General features: G+C 41.6%; 1 long non-coding RNA gene across 1 annotated transcript; it reads left to right on the top strand.

The window, feature by feature from the left end:
- Positions 1–4,012: 4,012 nt before the first annotated feature.
- On the top strand, positions 4,013–6,300 carry LOC134445452 (uncharacterized). The gene is made up of 3 exons (XR_010034255.1): positions 4,013–4,307; positions 5,251–5,308; positions 5,731–6,300. It is a non-coding gene; the product is annotated as an uncharacterized LOC134445452 (long non-coding RNA).
- Positions 6,301–20,000: the final 13,700 nt, after the last annotated feature.

The raw sequence follows: 20,000 nt of genomic DNA, 5'->3' as shown, positions 1-20,000 counted from the left end.
GTCGAGGAAGGGCAGGATGGAGAGTGTCTGACGCTCTTTAACACACACACACGCACACACACACACATGCACACACACACACACACACACACACACACACACATGCACGCACGCACGCACGCAAACACACGGGCACTGTACACAAACATACTCGATTTTGAGCGACACATGTGCACACACATGTACACATGTCACTGACACACACACACACACACACACACACACACACACACACACACACACACACACACACACACACACACACAAAAACACATTCTTTTGTTTGTGTCAACACCAGGGCTTTGAAACGTTATTTTTTTCCAAGCGGTTCGTTCCGAACAGAAACGGAATTATTTTGTTTCCGGTTATGAGTTCCACCAATAAATTGACGTTCCCGAACCGGTTAGAACAAAAAAATATTGTTCCCGGAATGGTTAATTTCATTCCTGTCAGCTGATTACTCCCCATAGGCCTAACTGACGTTAATTAGGCCTAACCAAGTGCAGAAGTGCAAATGAGTTAGCTTACATTCCAAACTGTTTATTTAAGTGGATGAAAAGAATATCGGTCCGTGTACCATTCGTTCTTTTGTTTTTTGATTCAGAACCAAATAACAAAAAACGGCTCGTTATTTCATTATTTTGTTTAAGTGACAAACGAAAAAACAAATTTTGATCTGTATTTCCAAATTTTATTTTCTACTTCATTTTAAAATAACGGCAATTAAAAAAGCCGACGTGCTATTTTTATTTTTTGATATTTTCATTTCTCGGCCTTATGTGCCCCGGAAGTACTAGATTAGCTGTTGCCCCTGCCGTTGGCGATGTTGCGAAAGACAGGACGATGTTGCGCCCCACCGCGTTTCTCGTGGCTCTCATTTGACAGCGCGCACGACTGATAGTTTTAAATGTCGTAGGCCTAGGCTACCCGAAGACCCCAGGTTTTATTAACAGTTTTGTAATAGACAACGACCACCGAACACTGGTGTGGACTTACAGCTTACAGCTATTAGCTAGGCTTATCAGCGAAGCTGTCTTCTGGACCAATGTGGAGACATAGTTATAGCCTAATGGGATCTGGATTTTTTTTTAAGGCATCTATTTTCTATGAACCGAAAGGAGCTGGCTTTTGGTGGCAGGTCGCGTCCACCATGGCATTTTGATATTATGTTGTTGTTGGACTCTCGGAAAGAATTGCCCTCTGACACGTTTTCCCCACATCAGTAGCCATCAGATCTAAAGCATTCTTTTGTCATGAACCCTAGAAAGTCTCTAGTTAGTTTGCCAAATAAAATCTGTCTTCCTGGCGAATTCATTCCCTTTGTCATTGTCCCTCTTTTCCTGTTAGTATTTTTGACCTGGATATGTTTATCACCGTAATTTGTCTAAACCTACACAATGCGTGCGCGTAGCACTTACAGTATTTCTCAATTGGTTTTGTACATTTCTCGAATCTCTCTCGCAATTTGCAAAACATAATATTCATTCTCAAAACAGCTTTAACAAATGGCAAAACACGGTGGATGACCGGCAAAACCGAGTCTCTTGCTCAATGGTTAGTCATTGTGTTATAGTTGTATGGACAAGTTAGTCAAATCAATTTCTCATGTTGTCAATTGAATAGTACACTCTTGAGGATCTTTTCTGAAGCGAAATGGTGTTAAGATTGGATGGGAAATGTTGTAAATTCAGTTTTATATTACATTGATCAGATAAGATTGAGATAGTTTCATGCATTCAGTGACAAAGCTTTTTGAGTGATATGACAAAAGCAATTGATAATGTACGAAATCACTGAGAATTGTACACAGCCATGGCATGGTGGATGAGAGCATTTGCTATATGCCAAAAACAATGAGAAACTGATTTGACCATGTGCACAGGTAACACCAGGAAGTCAGAATTGAACAAAGACTTTTGAGAATCATTATTCTGTTGTGAGAAATGTACAAAACCAATTGAGAAAAACTGTAACACAGCAGGCATCTATCAAAGCGTGTGTGAGCTGCATTCTCCTTATCCCTCATGGAATGGCAAGCCATGTTGAGAGACTTTAATTAAATTCAATGTACTCGCAATTTTGTAGAGATATTAGGCTACAGTAAAATGTCAGCACTACATCAATGTTAGTTTGGCAAATGTAATGTTGGCATGCTGATGCAAGCACGACGGTGAAACAAGACGCATAGGCTTACAAATAGTAGCCTAGGCAATACTTCCCCAAGCATAGGCTACTGAAAATGGCCATTGCCACTGTATTCAACTTGTTTATACACATTCAATTACTCCCACTAAAGGCATCTCAGAAACTCAACGATGAGTGCTGCCAGTGCACATTTCACCTATACCACACACGTGGACAGCTCGCAGTGCAATACAAGGGCTGCCGCTGCACCAGCTGCAAATGCAGGAGAGAATGATCAGTTTTAGCCCATATTTCATTTTCCAGTGTAAAACTCATGCTATTGTTTTTGTGCTAATTGCCTCAATTTATTTGATTATAAACCAGCATTTTGGATGGCAATTTGTGCCATATGGCTCGCATTTTTGTTGAAGTTCTGTAACGTGGATTATCTTCAACGTGTATACTTTTTTTAGTTTGGTATAATTACGGACAATGCACATTACTGATTTTTGTGACATTTTGACATTTTTTGGAAGGAATATAATCAAAATAGTCCCGCCGCGTGGATTATTGTTTTGTGACGTGCATGTGGGAGCCTTATGTCGGCAAAGGGTACAACAGTATTGTTTGGTTGTAGCCTTTTGTTTGGTCTCCCCTCATGAAACTGTAATGTGCTTCACACATAAGAGTAGTGCCGCCAGATACTGTACGTTATAACTAAAAGAATCTATGGTGCCGCGATTTCAGCACCATGGACAGAGGGCGCCAGTCCATGCAGGCCCTGGCGCAGACCCTGGCGCGTACAGGCTAGGTAGACGGATATGAAAGCTTGCAACTGATAGCCTTCATTTTTATAAAAAATATTGCAGTTTGGATTTGTTATAGACTGTGAATTTCACATATATGTTACAAAACACCTCTTCTGACAACATCCAGTATGGATTTAGTTATGACTTTAACCTATTTAATCGAGGTCAGCTTTGACTTCCGGGGCACATACGGCCGAGAAATGAAAATATCAAAAGTTAAAAATAGCACTTTGAGCTTTTTTTCTTTGCCGTTATTTTGAAATGAAGTAGAAAATAAAATTTGGAAATACAGATCAAAATTAGTTTTTTTGTTTGTCACTAAAACGAAATAATGAAATAACCAGCCGTTTTTTCGTTTTTTGTTATTTGGTTCTGAATCAAAAAACAAAAGAACGAATGGTACACGGACCAATATCCTCCAGAATTTTGTCATTCAGGGACGACCTAAACGGAGAAGCGGAGAATAAACCTCAATGATGAAAATGCACACTCCACGCTGACTTGGGTCACGGGGAGAGCTAAGACGGACATTGTGAGTTTGTGCATATTTCAAGCGCCCATGGATGCTTCTCTGCAATGTCTAACAATGATGTATGGAGAGAGATCAGTATCATTATTAAGAAATGAACGTCACACCACTCACCAATATATTTCGTGATCCACAAACAAATGTAATAACATTCGAAAATATAATTCATACATTTCATGATCCACAAACAAATGTAACAACATTCACAAATATAATTCATGATGCACAAATGAATGTAACCCCATTCACAAATGCCAGCGCAGTTCTATTAATTTGCAAACCGGTCTACATATATTCGCAAACCCTATACATATTTGTGACTTCCATTGTATTTGTGTGTGGATTTTTGAGACTGTCCTGACGGTATTTGACACACAAATGTGCTCAGCCAATCACATCAGCCGGCGTTCGAGCGTAAGGTTGAAGACATTGCGCTTCTATTACGCAGAGAAGGCTACAAGTGCAAAGCCACCATAGATCTGTATTATACACCGATCCGAGGAAATAACCGGAAGTAGAGCGGCGGCCTTTACTGAGGTGCTCCCTGACGTAAACTCGTAATTGAAGCGTATGAAGTTACTGACTTTCACATCATCTTTGTACAAATATGTCTGGATCTGGACTAACGTGTGCCGTAATCGGATGTCACAATAACAGCAGAAAGCTAAAAATGTGGAAAAAGAGCGTATGTGCGCTTCATAGTCCACAGTTTAAAGAGGATTGTCCTTGTTGTGTGCCCTACGGTGTACACCGCTTCCCCGGCCGTGCTGAGGATGAAGACATTCGCAAGATGTGGATTAAAAACGTACACCGAAAGGACTTTGCCCCCAAACAAGTATTCAAGGGTATGTATTTTATTTTCTAGGTGGTTAGTGTAGTTAAGTATTGTAAGCCAGTGTCTATGTAACATAAACTGGTGGCAACAATTATTTAGCTTGGCTAGCTAACGCTAGTTAAGATTATTTAGCATTATTTCATTAATACCTAAGTTTCCCCAGGAGTGGGAAAAGCACCATGAGCCCCATAGTTATCTGTGCTGTGTGCCATGGTACGTTTGTGTGCTTATTTTCGATTATTTGTGTATGTGTGCCCTTTGAAATGAAAATGTGACCCTGGCAACTTAGCTAATTCTTTTGTTATGCTAGCGGAGTTTTGGCAAGGCTAGCCAGGTTACACTGACTAATAAGAAGTCAGGCTAGGTTTTGGTAGCACCATGAGCCCCATGGTTATCTGTGCTGTGTGCCATGGTACATTTGTGTGTTTATTTACGATTATTTGTGTATGTGTGCCCTTTGAAATGGAAATGTGACCCTGGCAATTTAGCTAATTCTTTTGTTATGCTAGCGGAGTTTTGGCAAAGCTAGCCAGGTTGTGTGACTGACTTAAATAAGAAGTCAGGCTAGGTTTTGGTAGCTTTTGTTTTTGTCCATAACCTAGCCCAATTTTATTTTCATCTCGGAAATCGACCACCATGTTTGTATTTGTAATAATGTTTGGCATTATATTGGAAATAAAGTGGCGGGGACAAGCTAGGTTAATCTCAAAAGTGGTAGGCCTATGGACATGTCCCCCAACACCCAGACTGAAAATTACACCCATGTCTGTAGTATTAACCCCTCCTCAACAAAAGATAATTTTCGCTATCCAACCTCAGTGTACATGTCTTGCTTTGTCCTGTATTTTGTCTAATGTCTGTGAGAATGACTGCAGCCATGGCAAAGATAATTTTCTGTTTCATGTGTAACAGTCAATTATATTTTTATCTCATCTTATTCCCACCCTCCTTAGGTGTGTGGAGTACACTTCCCTGACGGCAGACCAACGCAGGAACACCCATGAATATAGTGTAAGTTTACATGTATATAACAAATAACTTAAGTGATTTTTTCTTAATTACCTTAACCATATGTTGTTAAAGTACTTTTGGAGCGATTTGCGTCCAGATGTTAGACTCTCTCCCATCTGCCATTACTTTTTAATCTAGGCTAAAAAAAACAAAAAACAAAAAAAACACTCAAACTCACACATTTTCTTAACTTAGTTCTTGACTCTTAGTTGTTATGCTTTCTCTCCTTAAGCCACTGATTTTATGTACCTAAATTGCCTTTCAACTGAGTCTTATTATTCCATGCAAGAGTTTACATCTGCTAATTGTAATATAATGCAATGTGAAGTTAGATTTAAAGTGTTCTGTAGGACAGTGGCGTTGTAATTAACTGTTTTTAAAAGCTGTTGGTGTTTTTTGTTCCTTCTTATATTTATTCTCAGAAAGCACCATCATGTGGAAGACCACCCCAAAGAGGAGATGTCTCCAGCCCCCAACAGAGAGACCATGTGATGAGCCTCCTGTGACAGATTCTGACACCGAAGTAGGGCATAGCTTGGAGGATAGTCTGTCTCCACACCAATGTGATGTTGGCACTCAGTGGCCAGAGCGTAGTGATCATGATTATTGTTCGATGAAGTCAACAAAAGATGCAAGCACACAAACAGATCCTACACCATCACTGTCAGCTCATGACATGGATGATAAAGTGTCAAAATTTTACACTGGACTAGACATCATCAGCTTTTGGCAACTTTTGAACACCATCATTGGCTTTCTTCCACAGTCGAAGACGTTCAAATTACCAGTCCATGAACAGCTACTGCTGGTCCTAATGAGGCTTCGGCTTGGCTACAGCCTGTGATATGTTCGCAATGTGGAGAGCAACACTTGCCAATTTCACAAGGGAAAATCTTATGTTTTGGCTCCCTCGAGACACTCTGAATAGAGTAAGACCCTCAAGTTTTCTTGAACACTATCCCAATGCAACATGCATCATAGATTGCACTGAAATATTTCAAAGAACTTGGGGAAAAGAGCAAAAACATACAGCAACTATAAGCATCACAACACCTACAAACTCCTCTATTGCATAGCCCCCAATGGTTTTGTGATGTATGTGTCAAAACTGTTTGGTGGCAGAGCTAGTGACACTTTTATCACAAACTGTGGATTTCTGTCACATTTGATTTTTGGTGATCAGATTTTGACAGACCGGGGATTCACAATTGGAGATGTTCTTCCTCCAGGAGTGACATTGGCTATTCCAGCATTTACACGTGGATGTACACAACTATCAGAACATGAAGTCACAAGAACCCGCCGTCTCGCCAATGTCCGAATTCATGTTGAACGTGCAATAAGAAGGTTAAAATGCTTCAAAATTTTGAGTAATGTAATTCCAGGTTGATTAAAACATGTTGATGACATTTTGACTATTTGTGCAGGCCTGTGTAACCTTCTTGAAATCTTACAAACATGTTTGGCATACACTACACTTGTCCCTGTCTGTAGGCCTACATGTCAGCATCATCTTCCAACTTGTCAGCGATACTATGCCCAAGATATTTTGTACTGCTTGACACACAGTGATTGCCCTGACAGGTAAAACGTTGGAAAGACTTAAGATCCTGAACATAACACTTTTTTTGGATTGTACTGTAGGCCTACATCAAACTCAACCCCATACTCAGAGCACACATTCAGAAGTTGCTGAAACTCAACAGCGCCGGGGGACATGGGCCTAATAGCCAGATCATCAAATGGTTGAAAACGGTGCATGTGTTTTATTGTCTGTGTCTAAATCTCGTCATACATCCAGTGTGTTTTGTTTTTTTAACAGACGTGTTTTCACAATGACACTCTGAGAATTTACTTTTGAACAAAGTGTCTTGTGTATAAAATGGTGTGCAGACAGCCGGAGTGTGTGTGTTGCGTAAAGGAACAAGTGCTTTGCAAAGCTGGTATGAAAGTGTAATGCTTGACTTTTGATTAAGGTAAAGCAGCATGTGTTTAAGTTATAGTACCAACAACTGAACAATATGCTACTTTGGTCATCGGCCTATAGTGTTTAAGCAGTAGCCTAGGCAAAAACTGTAACAAAGTAAAAACAAAACAAAGAAAATATAACTGCCGAATGAATTAAGAACCTGAATTTTCACCAGCATTTGACCGGTTGTTAATTTAAAACCAGGCATGCATATATATATCTATCTTTAGAAATTAGGCCTACGTTAACAAGAGGGAATCTTTATCTTTTCAGGTCAAGGTGGCCGCCTTGGCAATAGGGAAACTCTCTCTCTCTAGGCAAGGCCTAATCAGAAAGCAAGGTGTGTGTGTGGTTTTTTTTTTTTTTTAAACCTCTGTCATCAAAGGGACACTGCAAGATTTATAGTTGTTTATTTCCAGAATTCATGCTACTCATTCACTAATCAAGTCAAGTCAAGTCAAGTTTATTGTCAATTTCTTTACATGCACTGGTCATACAAAGAATTTGAAATTGCGTTTCTTGCTCTCCCATGCAGACATAGACTAATCTAGGTAAGGACATAGACAGTATAGACATAGACAGTACTCATACATGGACATAGACAGTATGGACGTAGACATTGCTCATACAGACATTTAAAGTGCAAGACTGGACAACAGAAGACTTGTAGAGAACATACATTAAGAGGAGGTATTTTGTTGTTCTTTTTCCTAAAAGTCCTTTATAGCGTTCTGACATAGTAATAGTAGCATTTGAAGAAATAAATAATTAAAAAAGGTTTTTATTTAAATACACCAGCAGCAGTATGTGTGTGTGTGTGTGTTTGTATGTGTTTTGTGTGTGTGTGTGTGTGTGTGTGTGTGTGTGTGTGTGTTTAGTGCAGGTAGAAAGTGCGGTGTGCGTCTGTGTGTGTGTACCTGTGTATGTGTGTGTGTGTGTGTGTGTGTGTGTATGTGTGTGAGTATGAGTTGTGTGTCAGTGTGTGTATGTTTGGGTTTAGTGCAGAAAGTGCAGTGTGCTTGTGTGTGTGTGTGTGTGTGTATGTGTGTGTGGTGTGTGTGTGGTGTGTGTGCGTGTGTGCGTGTGTGTGTGGGTGTGTGTGTGTGTGTGGTGTGTGTGTGTGGTGTGTGCGTGTGTATGTTTTGAGTTAGTGCAGGTTGAAAGTTCAGTCACAGATGTAGTAGTGCAGGTGGAGTGTTCAGTCGCAGATATGGTGGTGGGGATGAGGGGGGGGAGAGCGTTGTCAGTGGCCTGGCTGGCTAGAGGCTGACAGTGAAGGGAGAGTGGGTTGAGTGTTCAGTATCTTGATTGCTTGATGCATCGTGCTGCTTGTAAGCCTGGTGGTACGGGAACGGAGGCGCCTGTACCTCTTTCCAGAGGGCAGGAGGCTGAACAGTTTGTGTGCAGGGTGGCTTGTGTCTTTGATGATCATCAGTGCTTTTCGGGTGAGGCGTGCGGTGTAAATGTCCTGCAGGGAGGGGAGTGGTACTCCAATGATCTTCTTCGCTGTGTTCACAACACGCTGGAGTGTCTTCCTGTTTTTCTCCGTGCAGCTTCCTCCCCACACTGTGATGCAGCTGGACACGACGCTCTCTATGGTTCCTCTGTAGAATGTTGTCATGATGGAGGGTGTAGCACTTGCCTTCTTTAGTTTGCGCAAGAAGTAGAGACGCTGATGGGCCTTCTTCGCCAGTGATGTAGTGTTGGTGGTCCAAGAGAGGTCGTCGCTGATGTGCACTCCAAGGAACTTGGTGCTGCTCACTCTCTCCACAGCATCACCGTCGATGGTCAGTGGTGGCAGTTGTTTTTGGACCCTCTGAAAGTTGACAACAATCTCCTTGGTCTTGTTGACATTCAGCAGGAGGTTGTTGTCTTTGCACCATCTGGCCAGCAGGTCTACTTCTTCTCTGTAGTGGGTCTCATCGCCCTTAGTGATGAGGCCCACCAGTGTTGTATCATCCGCAAACTTCACTAGATGGTTAGTGCTGTGGGTCGTTGTGCAGTCATGTGTCAGCAGCGTGAACAGCAGGGGGCTGAGAACAATGTTACCTTTTTCATGAATACTTACCACCACCATCGAATTCTAAGTATTCATTATGACTGGAAAAATTGCACTTTTCATACATAAAAAGGGGGATCTCCTCCCTCATTGTCTGCCATTTTGAATTTCCAGAAATAGCCATTTTTAGCTGCAAAAAGGACTGTACTTGGGCCATAACAGAAAATCTGAGTTTATTATTTAGTAAACTTTCATGAAAAGAGCAAATTTGGCAATAGGCAACCCAGTTACAATGAGCAGCATAGTTGCAGTACCCTTTTTGACCATTTCCTGCACAGTGTCCCTCTAACTGATAAAATAAAGCCTTGTTGGCCTCAACGTGTCATTAATTTCACCATGTAAATCGTGCCTTTCAAGAACTGATATTTTGAGGCAGTGTTAAGACTGGGTTGCACCAGCTGATTGCTTAGGCTACTTAACCACAGCCCTTTTAGAAGACATCACCTCCCGTCCTCTCCTTGTGGTAGCGTCTCCAGCAATAAGTAAGGATTTGGCGCCCCTTAGTGGCAAGCTGTGCACCCAGCGATGAACAAACAGACAGACTGCAAAACTCAGACAATCACATATTATGTGGCAGAGGTAATGATAAAAATGATGTCTGGTATAGTCGGGAGGTAATGATAAAAAATGTCAGTATAACATTTACCGATTACTATAAGGGGGATAATGATTAGCCTACTTAAATTAGATGTGTAACAGTGGCACCAGCTCTCTGTTAAGACTGGACACCACAGGTCAGCTCCTGTGTCTATTCCACAACACACTGCAGCAAGATTTTACATTACATTACATTACATTTCACTTAGCTGACGCTTTCATTTGTTCAAAGCGACTTACAACTATTATTTTTCAGGGTATTGGTTACAGTCCCTGGAGTAATGTGGGGTTAGGTGCCTTGCTCAAGGGCACTTCAGCCATTGATGGAGGTGTAGGGAGAGGTCGTGGGGGATTCGAACCAGCAACCCCTAGATTGAAAGACCAACTCTCTAACCACTAGGCCAGGGGTGTCAAACTCAAACTCACAGAGGGCCAAAATACAAATCTGGAACAAAGTCGCGGGCCAAACTCAATATTTACAACGGCCTAAAATTGTGCAAACACACTTAATCTCATTAAATTTCACAAACAGATTCCCATCGTAGTTCAAATGTGCCTGCAGATACTCTGTTGCAGTAGTGTGAGCTGTTTTACTGGCCTATGCCCACTCATATTTTTGTGACATATTACATTTTATGTTCAGGTCTTATTATGCTATATATTAATGGTGTATGTGGGCCAACTGTAATACACATTTGAAATGATCTTGCGGGCCAAATGAAATGACTCTGCGGGCCAGATTTGGCCCCCGGGCCTGAGTTTGACATCCCTGCACTAGGCCATGGCTGCCCAGATTTCTCACAAAGAGCTGCATTGAAATGACATTAAGAACATTAGTGATTAATAACAAGTTGCCTAGTAAAAAACACACCAGCAAGAGTCATTTAGTGTATGGGGCCATTTGTAAAGTGGACCAATGTAAGGTGTGTGTCAAATTTGAACAACCACCACCCCCCACCTGCAACTACAATGCTGCAGTTGGATATTGAGCACAAGTAGCTAGGTTGTTTTTCAGTTCAGCACATATAAAAAACACCATCAAGTAAGCACACAGTATTGAACTATATTAAATTCACTATCTGTATGCATTTTAATAACTGTGTAAATAAACAATTCAAAACCGCCAGGTTAATTCATTTTTCTTTAGCACTTAAGCCTACAGTATACAGTATGTCATACCTTTGTCAGGTGCACTGATTCTCATTGATATGATTAGATTAGATAAAACTTTATTGTCTGTTACACACATGAAACAGAAAATTGTCTTTGGCGTGGCTTCAGTGATTCTCACAGACATTAGACAAGGCTTGACCAAAAAAAAAAAAAAAAAAACAAGACCACACAATACATGCATGCTGCAGCTGGACAGTTCATCTCTTGTTCAGTATGGTCACAGCTGAGGGGATGAAGGATTTCTTGAAAGATGATAGATATATACATATAACTGAACCAAGTGTTTCTACACCGTATTGAACAATAATCCTCTCAACATTAATCCAAGTCTCTCTGTTGGGGGCTGGACACATCTCCTCTTTGGGGGTGGTCTTCCACATGATGGTGCTTTCTGAGAATAAATATAAGAAGGAACAAAAAACACCAACAGCTTTTAAAACAGTTAATTACAACGCCACTGTCCTACAGAACACTTTAAATCTCACTTCACATTGCATTATATTACAATTAGCAGATGTAGACTCTTGCATGGAATAATAAGACACAAGTGTTGAAAGGCAATGTAGGTACATAAAAGCAGTGCCTTAAGGAGAGAAAGCATAACAACTAAGAGTCAATAACTAAGTTAAGAAAATGTGTGTGTGTGTTTTTTTTATTATTTTTTTTTATCCTAGATTAAAAAGTAGTGGCAGAAGGGAGAGAGTCTAACGTCTGGAGGCAAATCGCTCCAAAAGTACTTTAACAACATATGGTTAAGGTAATTAAGAAAAAAGCACTTAAGTTATTTGTTATATACATGTAAACTTACACTATATTCATATCCCATATTATGGGATATGGGTGTTCCTGCGTTGGTCTGCCGTCAGGGAAGTACTCCACACACCTAAGGAGTGTGGGAATAAGATGAGATAAAAAATATATTTGACTGTTACACATGAAACAGAAAATTATCTTTGCCATGGCTGCAGTCATTCTCACAGACATTAGACAAAATACAGGACAAAGCAAGACATGTACACTGAGGTTGGATAGCGAAAATTATCTTTTGTTGAGGAAGGGTTATTTTCACATGGGTGTAATTTTCAGTCTGGGTGTTGGGGGACCATAGGCCATGTCCATAGGCCTACCACTTTTGAGATGAACCTAGCTTGTCCCCACCACTTTATTTCCAATAGATTGGCAAACATTATTACAAATACAAACATGCTGGTCGATTTATGAGATGAAAATAAAATTGGGCTAGGTTATGGACAAAACAAAAGCTACCAAAACCTAGCCTGACTTCTTATTAAAGTCAGTCACACAACCTGGCTAGCTTTGCCAAAACTCCGCTAGCATAACAAAAGAATTAGCTAAATTGCCAGGGTCACATTTCCATTTCAAAGGGCACACATACACAAATAATCGTAAATAAACACATAAATTTACCATAGCACACAGCACAGATAACCATGGGGCTCATGGTGCTACCAAAACCTAGCCTGACGTCTTATTAAAGTCAGTGTAACCTGGCTAGCCTTGACAAAACTCCGCTAGCATAACAAAATAATACGCTAAGTTGCAAGGGTCACATTTTCATTTCAAAGGGCACACATACACAAATAATCGAAAATAAGCACACAAATGTACCATGACACACAGCACAGATAACCATGGGGCTCATGGTGCTCTTCCCACTCCTGGGGAAACTTAGGTATTAATGAAAGAATGCTAAATAATCGTAACTAGCGTTAGCTAGCCAAGCTAAATAATTGTTGCCACCAGTTTATGTTACATAGACACTGGCTTACAATACTTAACTACACTAACCACCTAGAAATAAAAATACATACCCTTGAATACTTGTTTGGGGGCAAAGTCCTTTCGGTGTACGTTTTTAATCCACATCTTGCGAATGTCTTCATCCTCAGCACGGCCGGGGAAGCGGTGTACACCGTAGGGCACACAACAAGGACAATCCTCTTTAAACTGTGGACTATGAAGCGCACATACGCTCTTTTTCCACATTTTTAGCTTTCTGCTGTTATTGTGACATCCGATTACGGCACACGTTAGTCCAGATCCAGACATATTTGTACAAAGATGATGTGAAAGTCAGTAACTTCATACGCTTCAATTACGAGTTTACGTCAGGGAGCACTTCAGTAATGGCAATGGCTCTACTTCCGGTTATTTCCTCGGATCGGTGTATAATACAGATCTATGGTGGCTTCGCACTTGAAGCCTTCTCTGCGTAATAGAAGCGCAATGTCTTCAACCTTACGCTCGAACGCCGGCTGATGTGATTGGCTGAGCACATTTGTGTGTCAAATACCGTCAGGACAGTCTCAAAAATCCACACACAAATACAATGGAAGTCACAAATATGTATAGGGTTTGCAAATATATGTAGACCGGTTTGCAAATTAATAGAACTGCACTGGCATTTGTGAATGGGGTTACATTCATTTGTGCATCATGAATTATATTTGTGAATGTTGTTACATTTGTTTGTGGATCATGAAATGTATGAATTATATTTGCGAATGTTATTACATTTGTTTGTGGATCACGGAATATATTGGTGAGTGGTGTAACATTCATTTCTTAATAATGATACTGATCTCTCTCCATAATGATGCAATGGAGAATCTGCCCTTTTGTATGACAGTGGTTTCTCTTATTATATCCCCGAAACGCGGAGCGTCGGGGATGTAATGGTTTTGCGTGCACCGCCGCCGCGTCCGCCGCGTCCGCCGCGTCCGCCGCCGCGTCCGCCGCCGCGTAAGGTCTTTCGTGTTAACGCGATAACTTTTGAACGGATGTTTGGATTTGTCCCAGATTTGGTGTGTGAATGCTCTAGGGCAGGTTCATGAACTGATTCGAGTTTGGAGGTTAACACTTTCAAGATGGCCGAATTCAAGATGGCCGAATTTTTGTTTGGTCCATAACTTCTGACCGGGTTGATGGATTTGTCCCAGATTTGGTGTGTGAATGTTCTAGGGTAGGTTCATGAACTGATTCGAGTTTGGAGGTCAACAATTTCAAGATGGTCGAATTCAAGATGGCCGAATTTTTGTTTGGCCCATTACTTCTGACCAGGTGGATGGATTTGTCCCAGATTTGGTGTGTGAATGCTCTAGGGTGGGTTCATGAACTGATTACAGTTTGGAGGTTAACACTTTCAAGATGGCCGAATTCAAGATGGCCGAATTTTTGTTTGGTCCATAACTTCTGACCGGGTGGATGGATTTGTCCCAGATTTGGTGTGTGAATGTTCTAGGGTAGGTTCATGAACTGATTCGAGTTTGGAGGTCAACAATTTCAAGATGGCCGGATTCAAGATGGCCGAATTTTTGTTTGGTCCATAACTTCTGACCGGGTGGATGGATTTGTCCCATATTTGGTGTGTGAATGTTCTAGGGTAGGTTCATGAACTGATTCGAGTTTGGAGGTCAACAATTTCAAGATGGCCGAATTCAAGATGGCCGAATGTTTGTTTGGCCCATTACTTCTGACCGGGTGGATGGATTTGTCCCAGATTTGGTGTGTGAATGCTGCAGGGTAGGTTCATGAACTGATTCGAGTTTGGAGGTCAACACTTTCAAAATGGTGGAATTTTTATTTGGCCCATAACTTCTGACTGGGTGGATTGATTTGCCCGGTAACTCCTTAATTTAACGGTTCACCATTTCAGTGAATCTACCATATCAGGTAGGCCTACAGTGTAATAACCAGTGTAACAATATTTAATACCATGTAATACTAGTGTAATACCAGTGTAAAAATAGGCAATACCAGGTACAGTGTAATAACCAGTGTAACAATATGTAATACCATGTAATACTAGTGTAATACCAGTGTACAAATATGCAATACCATGTAATACCACTTACACACAAATAGCCTACATGATATAAGTACAAAATTGGTACATGGTGTCACACTGGTATGACGTGGTATTAAATATTGTTACACTGGTTATTACACTGTACCTAATGTGGTATATCCACTGTAATAGTGAACCATTAAAACAGTGTTACCATTTGCCCCATTTTTTCCTTCATTTTCACAATAGTCATTTGGTTTTAAGCCTATGCACGTCATTGATCTATGTAGAGATATTAAATATATTTATTTTATATTTTGTATTTATCATAAACGTTCATGAAAAGGTGGACGGGAGTGGTAGGAATGATTGGGGACTGGAAGCGTCGCGTTTCGGGGATATACCTTAAGCAGTCGAAGGCGACTGCACAGGCAGTCTAGTTTAAGATGTGGAGTGGAGACTTTGTAATCCACAGCTCTCTCTCCATTCAGTGAGAGAATGTTTGATGTCACACGTGAACCTGAGCCATCATGGTAACGTGCGCAGGAAAAGAATTACTTTTTGTTTTTGAGGAACGGTATTAACCGGTTACCATTATTTTTAAATAAGTGTTCCCGTTCCAGAACATTAAAAATAATAACGTTTCGGGTTTCGTTTCTGTTCCCTGTAAAATACAAAAAGTTCCCGGTTTTCGTTTTCGTTTCTTGAACCGGTTCAAAGCCCTGGTCAACAGACATGTAAACATGCATGTGCACACACACACACAAACTCTCATAAAAACACATGAACATACCGTACACAAAAACAAGCTTGCACAGAGACACGCATGCAAGCTCACACAGCACACTCATACACACTTACACAAAAACACATAAGCTCACACATACACATGCACATACACATACACATACACGTACAGATACACATACACATACACATACACATACACATACACATACACATACACATACACACATACAGTACCCATACACATACACAAACATGAAAGTTTATTAACCAACACATGAACATTCCCAGTAGTCCAGAGGTAAATACACATGTACACAAACACAGAGCACATACAGTAGAGAGATACAGAGAGATGCATGCAAAATGCACACATATTCACAGCGGTACATACAGATAAGGAAACAACCAAACCATGGACCTACACACACACAAGCACACAAGCATACACACGCCGCACACACACACACACACACACACACACACACACACACACACACACACACACACACACACACACACACACACACACACACACACACACACACACACACACGCATACTGAATAACACACACACACACTCGCAAACGCATACACACATACAGCAGCACGCTAGCCTGATTATCATCGACGTTCAAATCTCTTTGAGACTTAGTCTGACCAAGAGCATAACAATTAACATTTCCCAAACGGTATGGTTGACACACCTCCCTTAGTTTGCTAATGGTTGTTTGTTCCCTGACAAAGTGGGAGGAGTTCCCGTTTTTTCGGGAGCTCAGAATTGTGTTTGCATTGCTCTTGACCTGACTAGTTGCAGCGCTGAAGGTGTTGCGTCACTAGAAGGGCACAGCCTGGCTACAAACACGCACCCACACACAAACACAGTGCTTCCAGCCTTGGCCAGATAGACTGCATTGCTATTCCCACTCACAGAGGGTGGAAGCATGTTGTTCTCAGCCCAGTACCAGTTGCTGTTGTTTGGCTGCTTCCTCCTTCCTCCCTCCTCCTGCCAGTCATCTGGCCCATGTCTTGCAGCCATTATCACCACAGCACTGTGTCACTACCATGTAGAGAAGACAAGGAGGACAAACAGGTCACTTGTCCCGGGCTCAGGGAGAGAAGGGGGCCCAGAATTGGATCCTCTTTACATTGCATGTGTTGGGTGAGGGGGCCCTTCCAGATGACTGGGCCCTGTAACCAGTGTCACCACACACTCGCTATCTATCGCAGCTACCTCTGGAATAACATCCAGCTATCTACACAGTCGCTGCAGTGGTACATGGGGAAGCACATTGGAAACATAGATATAGCCTACTGCAGTGGGTGAAACACACTTTTTTGGGGCTCAGATATCAGGTGGGGTAATGGCCATTTAATGCCCATAAATGAATTAGTAATTGGTGGTTGATATGCTCCAATGAATATGCTTTTTAAAACAAACAAACAAAAAATGCATATAATAATGGCACTAGCTGTCATTGAGCTGTCCTGATGTGTGGATACTACTGCTGAAACTGCTACTGAAAGATCAAAAACACTAATTTTATTGATATTACATAACTGCAAAACATAACAAAAGCATTTCATTTTCTTAAACATTTTTTTGAAAATGGATATATGGCATTTTGTGAAGGAGCTCTTCAAATGTCTGCTAGTGAAGCTTGACAACCCCGTAGAGGAGAGAATGTCATGGATGTCATGCGGTTTTGAACTGTAAAGGGTCGCACTTTTTCAAAACAGTGTTGTCGAGAGAAGTATAGGCATCAAAAAACAAATCCCTCCCCGCACACATTTAGTATGTCACCTATCAACACACACACACCAAAAACACACTGTTTCCTGCTCACAGCAAACGCCTCACGACAGCTTGCACAGCTAAACAACAAAGGACGAAAGGCAACTGTGGGAAAGGCTTCAACCCAAACATAAAAAACACATGTGGATATCACGCAAAGCTAAATCAAAATCAACAATGGCATGCAAGGGGCTGCCATGTTTGATTTACAAAAAAGGGAACACTTGGATATTTCAAATTGTTTTTTTGCATGGCTTCCTACCAATGTTTTTGCCTCCATTTTTTCCCAGACATGGCTATACAGACGATATTGTTTCCTTGGGTGGGTAGGCCTATATACACATAGGGTCCTACTGTCCACATTGTTGTTCGCCCACACACAGTATGGATATTGTAAATCTCTTTTCTTCCCTGCTAATGCTTGTGTTGTTTCTCTTCTCATCTGCCGCCTCGCTCATATTCTCACCACTCAGACGAAGCACAAAGAAATGTTGTTGTTGTTTTTTTCTTTCCTTCTTTCACATCATATCTTTTGTTTCAGCTAGACTGTATTTGACAGACAGCAATTACATCAGGTGTTGTGTGGGGTCATCTACTGCACTGAATATGGCCGGCATCGTGGTTGCTAGGTAGGTGGATATACCTACAGTAGGCCTATCAGTATATTGCATTTCTACTGTCATTCAAAGTAAATTGTCACATTCATCCAGTCATACACACCACACATGATGCATACATGTAGCCAGTTCAAACAGTTGATGCAGTAGGAGGGATGGGGTTTTATTTAGAACTGAGGCATGACATGACACGTCATGGGCCAATGCATAATAATTTGTCTTGTGTGCTAAGTATCTAGGTCGGAAAGTTATCAACTGGAAGGGAATTTCCGCTAAATACTGCTGTATGTGGATCCTAAAGAAAGTTACAACTGAAGTTCATTGGCAAGAACTTCAAGTATCAGTCGAATGCATTGGTGTTTTTTTTTTCCCATTCAACAGTTTTGTATGGAATGTTGGCATCCAGTTCCATTCTACAATCAATGGCCGAATGTGACAGTATAATTGATTGCACACACCCACCGTCGTGAAATATTTAAATATTTCAATAACCTATGTTCATTTCCAACCATCCACCCACACACAGAGAGAGATCTTGTATTTTATTTTTCGGTCTTTGTCCACAATTGCCCTTCGTTTTAGATGCTGTATGTAGAGGTGTTTGTATTTGAAATTTGAAGACATTATTATGTATTTGTCATTCATTTGTTATTTCCGTTTGAGACAAGCCATGTCGTGAATCTGTGGGTGTAGGCTACAATTCAGTTCTTTGATTTGATGTGAATGAGAGTAGCATCTCTGAATAAGAAATGAGGCATCTGGACACAGGTGGGGACCAGACTACTTTTGGTGTTTCGGTTTTTCCTTCCTGTGCTCTCTTGTAAAAACTACCATTTGGCAAGTCTCATGCGGGGTGCATTTATGTGTTCCACTGAAGCGATCTACGAGAAAGGCCCAAAAGGCCTGAAAAGAAGAGGCAGTACCTCTTAGATGTCTACCTCTAAAGCTGTTTCCCTCCCTTTCTTCTCCTCCGCCGTTGGGCTTCGTGTCCTGGCCACCTCCTATCTACTGCCCTCATGTAGTGAGGCCAACCGTGACAAAACACGGACGGGGACTTCAAATTTCTCCTGACTGGCTTCCAAGCTCACTTGGCCAGCTCCTCCGTCTCATTCCGTCCCCTCCTCCCTCTCTATCTCACTACATACTCCTCTTCCTCCCTCCTCCTTTTCATCACATCTTCCTCCTTACCGCCACCGCATTCTCTTCCTCCTCCCTCTATCTCTTGGCATCATTCTCTTCCTCCTCCCTTTCTTCTTCTTCTTCTGTCCATCTTCCCTCTCCACCACCACCACCACCACCTCCTCCTCTTCGCCTTCTCTTTCCTCCATCACCACCTCCTCCTCCTCCACCTCATCCCCTTTCCCTCCTCCTACTCTACTTCTCCACCTCCTCCTCCTCCTCCTCCTCCTCTTCCCTCTCCTCCCTTTCTACCTCTCTACCACCTCCTCTTCCTCCCTCTCCTCCACCGCCACCTCCTTCTTCTCCTTCTCCTATTCCCTGTCTTCCACTGCCAGGCTCTCCACTGCTCCACCAGGCTCTCCGCTCCTCTTCCAGGTGCAGTGCAGGCTTCCCTATCCTCCACCACCACCACCTCCTCTTCCCTCTCCTTCATCACCACCATCATCACTTCCTACCCCCTTCCTCTCTACCACTATACTCATGAACGGTGTGACGTTTTCCATGTGCGTTACGCCCATTTGTGGGGGAAACAACCCATGCAAGTCAATTGGTGATGTTAGGGTTTAATAAACTAAAGATACGGACCTGTAAACTAGCGTTGTTCACGCGCAACATGCCGAAAACGTGTTGTGTTTCCGGCTGTTCAAATAATAGAGCCAAACAGCCGTGGCTGAAGCATGGGCTGTCGTCATTTAGACAAGACGATGTAGCATGTAAGTTGATGAGACATTCGGTTTGTTTTCACTC

The sequence above is a fragment of the Engraulis encrasicolus genome, chromosome 3, assembly GCF_034702125.1.
Source record: "Engraulis encrasicolus isolate BLACKSEA-1 chromosome 3, IST_EnEncr_1.0, whole genome shotgun sequence".
Lineage (NCBI taxonomy): Eukaryota > Metazoa > Chordata > Actinopteri > Clupeiformes > Engraulidae > Engraulis > Engraulis encrasicolus.
This window is presented reverse-complemented; position numbering and strand designations above follow the sequence as displayed.